The sequence below is a fragment of the Zingiber officinale genome, chromosome 5B (assembly GCF_018446385.1).
Source record: "Zingiber officinale cultivar Zhangliang chromosome 5B, Zo_v1.1, whole genome shotgun sequence".
Lineage (NCBI taxonomy): Eukaryota > Viridiplantae > Streptophyta > Magnoliopsida > Zingiberales > Zingiberaceae > Zingiber > Zingiber officinale.
In genome coordinates, this window is record NC_055995.1 from 34,516,805 (window position 1) to 34,529,983 (window position 13,179).

The following is a 13,179-nucleotide window of genomic DNA, read 5'->3' on the forward strand; positions in this document are numbered from 1 at the left end:
TGTGAATTTCAACATTCTTGGGTGGTTGAACTGCATTTTGTTTGACAAACTCTCTTGTATTTATGGCTTGCACTTCTTGAATTTTTTAGGGAGATTCTATCCAACTTTTGCTCGACCATTCATGGAGATTCAATGTCACTTGATCAATTAATGTATATGCTTCTTCTACACTCTTGTTCATAAAAGAACCTCCAGCTAATGAATCTAATAAACACTTATCTGAAAAAGAAATCCCCCTATAAAATATGTGTAAGGTCAGCCATTTCTCCAAACCATGATAAGGGCATTGTCTTTGAAGACTCTTGAATCTATCTCATACTTCAAATAGTGATTCTCCATGTGCCTGAGCAAAATTGGTGATGCAATTCCTTATATAAATTATTCTACTTGGAGGAAAAAAATAATTCAAAAATTGCTTCTCCAATTATTCCCAACTTGTGATGCTTTGAGGATGGAGAGAATATAACCAAGTCCTTACTTTATCCTTGATGCTAAAAGGAAATGCTATCAATCGAACTACATCTGCTGACACTCCTTCACAGTTCACCATATCACAATGCTCTAGAAATGTCTCAAGGTGCAGATAAGGATTTTTTGATACTTCTCCTCCAAATTTGTGACCTTGTATCATGAAAATTAACTCTGGGTCTAATTGGAAACTTTCTTCTTTAATATGAGGCTGCAAATGGGAGATAAAAATTATGCAGAAATGGGTGCAGAAAAATCTCTTAAGGGTATGCGTGACATGTTAGTGCTCATGGGAATCTAAGAAAAAAACTTATGAGAAAAAATAAAAATGAAGAATTAAAGACAAGAAATAAAATGCTATATGAAAAGCAAGAAAGAAAATGCTATATGAAAAGCATGAAAGAAAATGTAAAATTTAAATTGCAAGAAAGAAAGTATATAATGAAAAGAAAGTGTAAAAAGTAAAAGAAAAAGAAAAAATATCTAGAGTAACTCATATGCTAATCAACTAATGTTAATAGAAATAGTCCCCGGCAACGGCGCCAAAAACTTGTTACACAACCGCAAGTGCATGATTTCATCATCAGTAATAAAAAGATATCGTATCCACAGGGACTATTGATTAAACACTAGTTAGCTTCGCATGATAAATTATCTAGACAAACGTAAAATTGGTTGGAAGAGAAAACAAGAGAAGGAAAAGAGGAAAGAGTGGGAATAGATCATGAGGGGGGTTGAGCAAAGAGGATGTGAGAGATGATAGACTCTAGGATTTCGGTTTCCTTGTAATGCTAGGCAATGTTACATAAATTGCTTAGTTCCTATCCTCTATGTTCATACTCTTGTAAGAAGTTAGATTCATTACCGACTCTCTCCTATAGTGGATAAGCCGGCATGATCTCCTACTCTATGTCCTATGCTACTAAATGGAAGTGATTCTATGAAGTCCATTAACGGGGCAACCCTGTCACGACGCCCCTCGGTCATATAACATAGAAACACACTAACACACAATAACATAGAGATAGAAATAGTGATTATGTCTGATCCCCTACTTCCTTGTGGAGATTTGCTTCTCCTTTCAAGGTGATGCCCTAGACGTCCGTTAGCGGGGTAGCCCTGTCATGACGCCCCTCAGTCATACGATCTAGGATATTCCCCCTATGGGATTAACAATTCTACACAACTATTTGATAAAATATGCAAAAGATATATATAAGCATTCACACACACACATCATCAAACATGAACAAGACATTAACAAGTCATTGAATAGAAACATGGCAAATCCACATAGTTTTACATCTCCATCACATCACAAATACTTCCTACATCCTAGATCTAGAGATCTACTCCATTATAAAGGAAGAACAACCCAAAACATAAAATATAGCATACTTACAACCCTAGATGTGAGAAGAAGGGGAAGAAGAGATGCTTGCCGATGTGTCCGATGTCTTGGGGATGCCTCCTTGCTCCGGAGATGGACGGATCATGAAGGGATGGAGGTAAATGAAGCCCTAGGGTTTTCCCCTAAGGGGAGAACCCTTCTCCAAGGAGAGGGATGAAGTCCCAAACCCAAGATGAGTCAAAAAATGAGGATCTTGACCCTTTTATACCTCCACCAAACTTCCCAGGAAAACTAGGATTACAAGGGTCCGGTAAACGGGGTTTTTCACCCATTAAACCAGGTTTTCTCGTAATTCACCCTGAACCAAAGTTGTATCTCTTGAAATTATCTTCAATTTTATACTTGGATTAAGCCCTGGCTCAAACCAAACCGAAAGTTATGGTGGTTCAAAGTTTGGTCTGCAGTCTGGGCGAAGGTCCAAATGAACCCGCGGTTGGGAAGCACGGTCGTGCCATTTAGCATACGCAGATAATGCTATCTCTCTATTGGATCTGAATAAAAGTTGTAGATCTTGAAATTAGCTATGTTTTAGTATAAAGAACAGCTGAAACTCCAATGGAGCACAAAGTTATGGCAATTTTACAATTGGTTTGTAATCTGCCCAGAATTCAGCACAGCTCTATTTTGGCGTGGCACGACCTCATGTTCTTCATCACATGGTCGTGTGGAATCCAAACGGCCTCAACTTTGAGTCACACAGTCGTGTGACTCACACAGCCGTGGCCTTCTTCCTCTCTACCAAAGTCACACGGTCGTGTGGATTCACATGGTCGTGACCTTCCTCGCCTCTGGTAAGTTGACACGGCCGTGTGGGTCACACGGTCGTGGTCTTCTTTATCTTTGGAAAATTGGCACGGCCGTGCCATTTGGCACGGTCATGTGCTGCCTGGCCATGAGGAAGTTGATATGACCATGTGGCTCACACGGTCGTGGCTTGATTTGCCTCTGATGGGGGAGCACGGCCATGTGGGTCACACGACCTTGGCTTGATTTCTTCCAATGTTGTTCTCGTGTGCGTTTTTGCTCCATTTTCGCTTCAAATAGCGTCATGTCAATAAAAATAAGCAAAGAGCAAATCTCTGAACAAAATATAATGGAAGTATAATATTATAAAAAAATAGGGTGCAGTAAACACAGATTATGCTAATGAAATACAAGTAGATATGTATCCAAACATGCATAAAAGTGTATATAATCTACGCACATCAACTACATACTTGAACTTACACTGCCAAGACTCCACTTGGATTTCAGCATTACCAAGATCCCACTTGGACTTTATCTTTGCTAAGATCACACTTGAATTTCCTTTGTTGTACCTACATCCTGCATGCTCACAGGCGCATATCAAATACAATAATAATCTAACTTAAACCTTTGCCAAAACATTAAAACCTAGGGTCACACGGATTGCTTCAACAATCTCCCCATTTTTTATATTTAACAACCCATTTAAGTTAGGGAAATAATATAGCAATACATATGCCAATAAATATGTAAATCAACTCATGCATAAATCATGGAACCTAATCCTTGGCTCCCCCTTTAAATAAACTCCCCCTTGAGCTAGGATTTCTTGTAAAGGTAAACTTCTCCCCTTTGCCAATAAATGAGCAATCTTTCCCCTTTCACCTAAGCTCCCATTGAGCTAGGATTTCTTGCAAAGGTATTTAGGTTTCCCACTTAAACCTAAACTGCTCTCCCTTTACCATATATCAAAAAGAGCTCCAACAATATCTCAATTATTAGACTCTTTAATCTCTAATGATAACAATTATCATGTATTAATCCTCATAAGATTATATACATGTTTATCATCCTTTTGATCATTTTCTATTTCTGAAAAACTAATTTCATCCTATATCAGTCGACTACCATAGACCCCAGTTGACTGTCTTCATCAAAATGAGCTCATAGAAACATTCTATACTCAAAAAATACTGTTACTAGTCAACTGGTATCTGAGCCAATCGACTAGCAACCTATTTTAGCCTCAAACAACATTCTGAACCAAATTTTAGAAATACACCAAAAATTCCACAAACCTCTAAAAATTCCTAAATTTCATGGAGAAGTCTCTTTTACTAATGTCTACTTCAGAAAAATATATATAAAAAATATATTTATTATATATTCCAAGATTGACATAAAATCTAAAACTATCTAAATAGTTTAATTAAATATTGACCTAAAGTCCTAGTTTTAGCTTCCTCTTGATGTATCTGCCCATACTGAATCACAATGCATCCCTTGTATTAGTTTATTTGGTATTTATACATTTAAAACTAATTTTCATGTTATATGAAACTCATTTCATATTTTCATGTATGAATCACATCCCAAATGTGTCAACTAACTAGATTAGAGTCTCAAGTCCATCTCTAACTCACTTTGGCATATTTCTTGACTCATCTAGAATCCCAAGCAAGGTCCACTTAAGATCCATTGACCATGGGTCCCAACTTGACTTCTTTAACTCCCCCTCGAGCTCTTAATTTTAATCACCTCCCTATGTGACTCATCCACTATGGCTAGGATACATTCGTGCACCTCGGATGACACTTGGCCTATAAACCTAACCTTCTTAACTTTAGACGCCTTGTCCTTGGTTAATTTCTCCTTATCCATAAATGACTTTTCCTTGCCATTTCCTGACCTCTCATTGCTATAATCATATGCCACCCTAGCATATGACTTTTCTCTACCATTGTAGGATTTTCCCTTTCCATTTTCACTTGCAATCATTGCATGTAACCTTCTTTTAGCCTTAAGGGACTATACTATGGCATACCCGTCAAAGTGCTCCATGGATAATTTTCCTTTATCCTTGTTTGATGAAGACTAGTATCCCAAACCAGATCTATCACCATTTGATCTTTGACTACCCAACATCCTATCAAGTCCTTTAGATCCAACAATGAATCTATCTAGGACTTTTTCTACCCTATCAAGATTTTCCCTTAAAGATTGATTTTCAATTCTAGGTTCCTAACCCTAGAATCAATTTGTCCACCATGGGCATTCCTAGACATGTCCACCTTCCTAGGCATATATCTCCCCTTCTTGGGATTAATGCTTTAGTTTTCAACTACTTTCCTCTCCTTAGGCAAAGTAATTTAGTTCTTGTTGGGTCTAACCTTTGCATATGATTTCCTAGGGTTATCAATCATGTTAACCCTATTCCTATTATTATACCTAAATCTATAATTATGCATGGGTAAATAATCTACATTATTTAAAGCATGCATATCCCTAGAACATGAATTGATATCTGAATTAAAGTTCAAGTCAGGGTATACCTTCCTAGCTACCATTGGAGCTCCCCCTTAACATGGGCATCCACATGGCTTCATTCTCCTCCATTGCTTCAATTGCTCCATCTTCATGAGCTCTCCCTTTCTTGGGCACTTTGTGTAGTAGTATCCCCACTCACCACACATGAAGCATATGATGTGCCACTTCTTCTTGCCACCATACCTACAACCCACATTAGTTTCAAAAGAAATTTATCGAATTTAGGGTTTAACTCATTTATCTTCTTGAGCGATGGACACCTACTCTTGTAGTGTCCTATCTCCCCCACTCAAAACACTTGATGTGGGCTTTAGTGCTCTTCTCAGTAGTTGAGGTTGAGGGTTGAGCTTCCAAGATCTCCCCTATCTCAAACTCTTCTTCCTCCTTTGAAGACATGGATGATTCCACTTCTTCCTCCTCATCGGATGTTGGACACATATCAACATTTAATTGGTCCTACTCATTCTCTTGGACCAATGAGCCCTTCTCCTTGGGCTCCTCCACTCCTTGTGTTTGTGTAGGGTTCTCATAAAGTGTGATTATTTTGCTCCATAACTCATGAGCACACTTGTACTCACCTACACATGACATAATATTAGGAGGTAATAAATTCAACATAATTCTAGTTACCTCCTTATCCATCTTCGATTGCTCCCTTTGCTTCATGTGTTGGGATGTATACTAAAAGTCTAACTTTTTATATGAACATAATAATCACATTGGTCAAATGTCTGCATTTATGATAAATGTAGTTGTCTATTTAATTTATATTGTAAATAACATGGTGTGTGGTGCCACACAGAAGATCATGTTATCAGTTCCTTATAAATTATAAATAGTAGCTCACAACCAAGATAGAATGGGATAAACTATTGGAGTGGATGTAGTGTAATTTGGTATTAGTTTATCTTGACTATAAAATTACACTAGTACACTATTTGTGTATTGAGTAGGATCATTTTAGGTTGTTTCTTTTTATACTGGCTACATAAAAGAACAAAACCTCTGTTATTATGGATGTGCGTGCTCTTAATCCCGATATAATAACAAGCACATATACTTAGTATTTATTTCTTTGATTTATCAATGGGTGAGATTTAGTTCAATAAATCAATAGGTCCGATAAGTTGGGAAATTATATTATTTATATGGTGTGTTGTTGATTATAGAAGGAAACTGTGTCCTAGTAATCTAGGTTGATGATGCCCCCTTGAGGAGCTCATAAGGATTATCATGTAAACCCTGCAGGTAGACTTAGTCCAGCATGATAATGAAGTTGAGTGGTACTACTCTTGGAGATAGATATTAATTAAGTGAGTTGTCAGTAACTCATTTAATTAGTGGGCATTTGATGTCTTAAACACAAGGAGATTAATGCACTCATGATAAGAAGGAGCTCATAATGTAATTTGGGATTGGTGCTGTAGTTCAATAATAACTCTTTAGTGGTATGGGTTATTATTGATGAACTTGAGTTGGGTGTTCGGAGCGAACATAGGAAGCTCAAGCTCATCGGGAGACCAAAACTAATTTCTCCTCTCGGTCCCTGTTGTAGCCTCTATAAAACCTTGTATCCATAAAGTCCACTTCTTACCCAAGTAATGGGTCGGACGTACCTTGTTTGGAGCAAGGGGGCGGCCAAGCATTAATTTGGAGCTAAGTAGTGGTCGGCCAAGCTTGGTATCCAAGCCAGGGGCCGACCACATAAGAATAAAAGGGAGTTTTAATTTTGTGTTAAAAACTTTCCTTTTACAGTCATCCTCATGATTTTAAAAGAGAGTTTTAAAATTTTAAAATCATTCCTTTTATAGCTATCTACAGAAGATTAAAGAGAGATTTTAATTTTGTTAAAATCTTTCCTTATTTGTAGTTATCTATAATGTTTAAAAGAGATATTTTAATTTTTGATAAAACTTTTCATTTTTGTAACCATGATTTAAAAAGAGAAGTTTTAATTAATCTTTCCTATTTTTGTAGTTGTCTACATGCTTTAATGAAGAGAGATTAATTTTAAAACTTTCCTTTTGTTGCCATATACAATAGAAAATTTAAAAGAGAGAGATTTTAATTGTTATTAAAATTTTCTTTTTTGTCAAGACCAAGGATTATAAAAGAGAGGTAGATGGTGCCTTATGATATTAACCTAAGCCTTGCCTCCTCTTCTATTTCCCTTGTGGACGAAACTCTCTCTTGGTCGGCTCCTCTTCTTTTCCTTGGTGGTCGGTTTTTGCTTCTCTTCTTTCTCTTTGTTTTCTTTCTCTCAAGGCCGCTGGCACATTAAAGAAGTTCCATCTCCTTGGTGGCCGACTACTTGGAGGAGAAGAAGAAGAGAAGGAGTTTCCTATTTTGGCATCCCTTGGTGGCTTGAGAGTCTTGAAGGAGAAGAAGTGGTTCGAGTGGATTCCATCTTGGTAGATCATTGCCCACACAACGTCCAAGAGGAGGAGAGGAATACAACAGAAGATCAAGAGCTCTTTAGCTACAAAGAAAGGTATAACTAATTAATGGTTTCCGCTTCAAATTAATTAGTTAGTTTTCTTTGCATGGATTCTGAAACACCAACACAAGAGGCTAGTGATTTTATGTTTCAATTTCGTGCTATCGATTTTGTATTTCGATTTTGCATTTTTGATCTTGTGTTTCTATTATGGTCTCTGTTGTTAAACCTAGGGTTATTGTAAGAAGTTAAATATCCAATTTCTTTGAAAGACTTTGTCTAGGAAATGGTGGATGATCTTATAACCAAGAAGGCCTAGTGTCTCGCCATATTTAACCTGGAAGCCGATCTTTGAAATAGATAGTTAATCAACTTCTATAATACGGTTTAACTTAGGAAGATCAGATCGGTTAAACTTGGAGTAAAAATGTTAAGTATCGTTTCCAATCCAAGTTTAACTTCTGAAGAGAAACTTGGATTAATAATGTTAAGCATCGTTTGCAATCCAAGTTTAACTTCAGTAGAGCACATGGGTAGCTAGGTTAAGTTCTATGCTTGTACAAATTTTTGTACAGAGGAAACAGAATGGTTTTCCGAGTAGCAACCAACACCATGGTCTAATACCGAGATCGAAGACACTTCCCCTTCTTATCCTTTGGAACTTCAAAAGTAACTTCCAACGTTGTCTAATGGTCTCAATCCATTGGAACCACATCTCAAACCGCTTCGTCCAATACTCGAAATCATCTTGATCGTATGGAGGTGGGATTCGAATATCCCATCCTAGTGGTCCTTCTGACTCTATGTTCTTCCTCTAGCACTTGGTCGTTCCAGCGATTAGTCCTTCAAGAGTGCTCCTTGCTTTGATACTAATTGTTAGGACCTTTGACACCCAGCTAGAGGGGTGAATAGTCGATCACCCACGTCGTTTGCTTCCTACACTCATTAGCACAGCAAAATACAAGAATATGAGTAATACGAAAGCTAACTACTAGAAGACTATAAAGACATACAAACAAATCACTAACATGTTCATTTAAGCGGTTCAAAGATTAGAGCTCCTACTCCATGGATGTCTGTACAGTGGGCAATCCCTCAATCCGTCGATAGATCAATTCTCAGAACTCTGACTAGATCGAACCTCCTTGTCGATGGAGAAACCTCACTACAACTCGATCAAGAACACGAGGATCACAAGAGAGCATGGAGACTCTAATTAGGGTTTGACCATCTCTAATTTGATCACCTAATCCAGCTACCCCAAGCTCCATTATATAGAGCTTGGAGAAAATAGCCAAGTTGTATCTATCACTACCAGTCGATTGGTCACACCATGAGCAGACTGGTCCTCTGTAGAATTCGATCGCTATAATCCAATGTCTCAATACCAGTCAATTGGTGCTAGGATAAGTCGACTAATCCACTTTAGTTGAGAGAACAGAAGCATTCTATTCTCTCCCAGTCCAACCACCAATTGATTGGTATATACACCAATTGACTAGTATACCCTAAATCTAGGATTTTATCTCGAGTACAATCTCTCAGCACTCGTACTCGCCAGCACGACCTTGACATTGCCTTTTAGCCTCTTCCATCAGCCTTGCCTCCCTCAGATGCTTCCCCATCCTTCACGCTTTGCCTTCAAGAGCTTCCTTCAGCCTTGTCCTTATTGGTGAGTCTTTCATTGCCAAGAGCTCCTCGTTCTGGGACTTCAATCTTGCTAAGCCACACTTGGACTTACGTTGCCAAGACAATATACTTGGACTTACACCACCAAGACTCCACTTAGACTTTCACCATTGTCAAGATCCCACTTGGACTTTGCCTTTGCCAAGATCACACTTGGACTTTCTTTATTGTACTTGTATCCTGCATGCTCACAGGCACATATCAAATACAACAATAATCTAACTTAAACCTTTGCCTAAATATCAAAATCTAGGATCACACCAATTACTCCAACACTTATATCTGTTGAGTATTTTATACTGACTACACATTGCTTTCCCTTTATTTCTAGGTTAGCAGGTAGAGGATGTGTTGTGTCACTTAGAGATCCTATCTACTAGCCCATATCGGTATCCGAGAATGATTTTCTTTCTTTCTTCTCATTACTTGCATTTTGGTGTATTGATTTGGTGTTGTAATAATTTGACTTGGACTTGGACTTTATCCTTATGACTTCTTTTATTCATCGTGTTGGTTGTTGGGTTAAATCGGGCTGACTCACAATCTATGTTATTTTCACATCTAGAGTGGATCGAGTAATCCCTCTATTGTCCAAGTTGGATACTTTTAATTTTTCGTTGTGTTGTTGATCCAGCCGTGTGGGTTGTATATATTATTCTTGTATTTCCTTGTGGTCATGTATCCAGGTATCAATTGTCATTATTATAGGGGAGGTGTTGTCCAATTTTTGTTAGACAACCTTACCCTTGGGGTGTGATAGTAGCGCACTAGCAAAGCGAAGTCAGAGCAACAGAAGAGTCATTTGAAGCTTGTAATTGAGTTCATCTTGAATGCTTGGCCGAATAGCTCTTTTATAGGCTATTATGGGCCATCCAAGCTCCTCAAAGGTGCCTCCAATTGCAACTTTGATCGCCAAAACTTTGGTCATGATAAGTTACGCAAACTATGGCTTCTATCCACTCGAGGGAACCTTTCGTGCTCTCCGAGGTGCCTCTAGCACTCTCCAGGGCACCTCGAACGCTCTTCAAAGTGCCTCCCCATAGTGAAACTTTATTAACAAAATTTATCCGCATGAGGGCGGCTCCACTAGATCCAGGGCACCTCCGCATCACTCTGAGGTGCTTTTATGACCCTTCAAGGCACTTTAGACACTGTTCATCTGAAGCTTAACTTAGTTTTTGTTCCTGTAAAAATATGTTAGGCTAATAGAAAAATATTTAACCTATGAAATAAAGTTATCACAATTATATAAGTATTATTAATTAGATAATGTCTTTTCGAGACCAGGATCTAGTCACGATCTCAGCCTAGGTTTCTAAAATGGACCTAAACTAGACATGTGCCTCAAGTCTCTAATTGGGACTCATCCTCACTAGATACTCTTCTCCAATGAGTTACCTTACTTACCATGCAGAATCACTTGACTTCGACCCACTAGGTCTTCCTGCCAGTTCTTAGTTCTGTAGACCCAACTAGACTTCGGCTAGTTGTTAAGTCCCATGGACCCTGCCAGACTTCCTACTAGATATCAGTTTACTCCTTGACCTATCTGGACTTCTACACCAACTATCAGGTCCTTTAGACCTACCTGAATTTCAGCGTAGTGTCAAACCCATCAAATCCCGCATACTTGGTAGAAAGGTTAGATCATACAACATCTAACTTTAATTTATTTGTTATTCATCAAAACTTAGGTTTGATCATTGGTGCCAACTACACCAACATATTATAGATGCATGAATATAACAGTTAGGAATAGTTTTATCTCAACTTAGAAACCTTCATTAGTTTCTTTAGTTGGATAAATACCTAAGGTTTGTCTCAACTGAGACATGACCTCACCACTCCACTTCAGGAGCTTACCTTAACTTACCCAGCAAACATCTAGTCCTCCAAACCTATTTAGACTTCATCTGCTCAATATCTAATCGACATGACAGGGATTCCTAATTCAATCTCTAGTCCTCTCTAACCTATCAAATCTTCTTTGTCGTATGCCCGATCCACGAGACCCATATGGACTTCTTACCTGGTTTTCATGCTCTGTCGAGACTTTCACTGCCTAGTATCAGGTCTAGCTAACCTACTAGACTTTCAAAGTTGAGCATCCTATACACTTGCTAAATCTATTAGATCACAACAAGACTTAACTTAAACTTTTAACAACATCAAAACATATATTCGATTCTAGCGCTCTCTGTACCAATAGGATGGATGGTTCACCGGGAATAAAGGCGAGTTTGTTCCTTGCTTTTATTTTTGCTTTACACTTTCTTTTACTTTCATACTTTACATTTGCATCTTGCTTCCATACTTTGCACTTTGTTTAGTCTACATAGCACTTCATTTTGAATAAAATTCTTCATGAAATTGTTCTAGTAATATTTTTAAAATGGTAGAAGTTTTTTAAGTTTGACCATCAATTTTTAGGTCAATGAACATGATTGGATGCTTTACTTGCATACTATTGGTTAGTGTGGTGTTGGATTCCATTTTGATTAATTAAGTTTGATTTCCAAAAATTACCTAAAGAGGACTACCTAAAGCATATAGTCTATTATCTTTTTATGTGATATGCACTCATGACAATTGAACTCTAGAACTTGCTTTGCTTCTTTTTGAAATCACAATAACATTTGTATGCATGAATATAATGAAGGATTTTTCTTCTTCCATTCTTTTATTTCTTTCCCTTCCAATCCTAATTGAATAACTCACTCGACACTTTTATCTTTACCACCTTGCTTTGCTTTCATTTCATTGAGAGTTTTAGTTGACTTTCTTGATGAGTTGGATTGTTCGAGATGGATAAAATTCTAAGTGTGGGGGAGGTGTTATTGTTGACGTTCCGCAAGTGTACAGAAATGTCGTAAGTAATAATAAAAGATATCGTATCCACAGGGATTGGAATAACCACTAAAGATTTCTCAACATGAATTAGCAAAACAACTAATCAATTGATTCACAAAAGCAAAGTATAACTATGAAAAGTAAAGATAGAAATAAAAGAATAAGAAACAAGAATAAGGGCAATGATAAGGGATGTTCTAGGAGTTTTGGATTCTTTGTAAGGTTGTTCAATATAAATGATCTACCGAATCTTATTCCTCAATTATCTATCATTTGTAGAGAGTTGTCGGTTCTCTCTTGCAATAGACAACCGGCCTAGGACTAAATCTATACCTAAATGTGATCAAATAGAAATGAATCTATGTTGTCCTTACACGGGCTTGCCTGTCACGTGTGTCCCTCGGATAATCAACATAGGAATTCATCACTCATCAACTGCATCGAGATATAAAGATTAATGCAAACTATCCATCCTACCCCCTTGAATGACCCTATTTCACCCTCAAGATCATCCCTCAAACGTCCTTACACGGGCATGTTCCTGTCACGAACGTCCCTCGGAAAATCGAATGAGAAATAATCCATACAAGATCCATAAGATATTCAAACATTTAATCAAGCATGGTAATTAGGCACAATCACAACAATCCATACAAGATCAAATTGATACAAACAGGGCAAAATCATAGAAATAGGGAATTGGCAAATCCATAAGAGTTTTACATCAAATCATCCTTACAATTACTCCCTCCATCCTAGAATAAAGAAATCTACTCCATGAAATGAGGAAAGAAATCCGAAGAGAAGGGAATGAAAAGCATTCTTGATCCCAAATCCAAGAAAAGGAAGAAAGAAAACTTCTTTACGATGAAGAACCGTCTCCGGATCCAATCCATAATCTTGGAGTCGAAACGTTGAAGATCTTCCCTTGAATCGCTGCAAAATCTCTCCAAGATGAAGAAGAATCACCGCAAATCTTGATTTCCCCCAAAAGGGAGAAGATCCCCCTTCAAATGAAGAAGAAGGGCTT

At 37.7% G+C, this 13,179-nt stretch overlaps 1 non-coding gene across 1 annotated transcript; it reads left to right on the forward strand.

Moving 5' to 3' along the window:
* The first annotated feature begins 269 nt into the window (after positions 1 to 269).
* On the forward strand, positions 270 to 375 carry LOC121988118. Its single transcript, XR_006113878.1, has one exon. It is a non-coding gene; the product is annotated as a small nucleolar RNA R71 (small nucleolar RNA).
* The last annotated feature ends 12,804 nt before the right edge of the window (positions 376 to 13,179 follow it).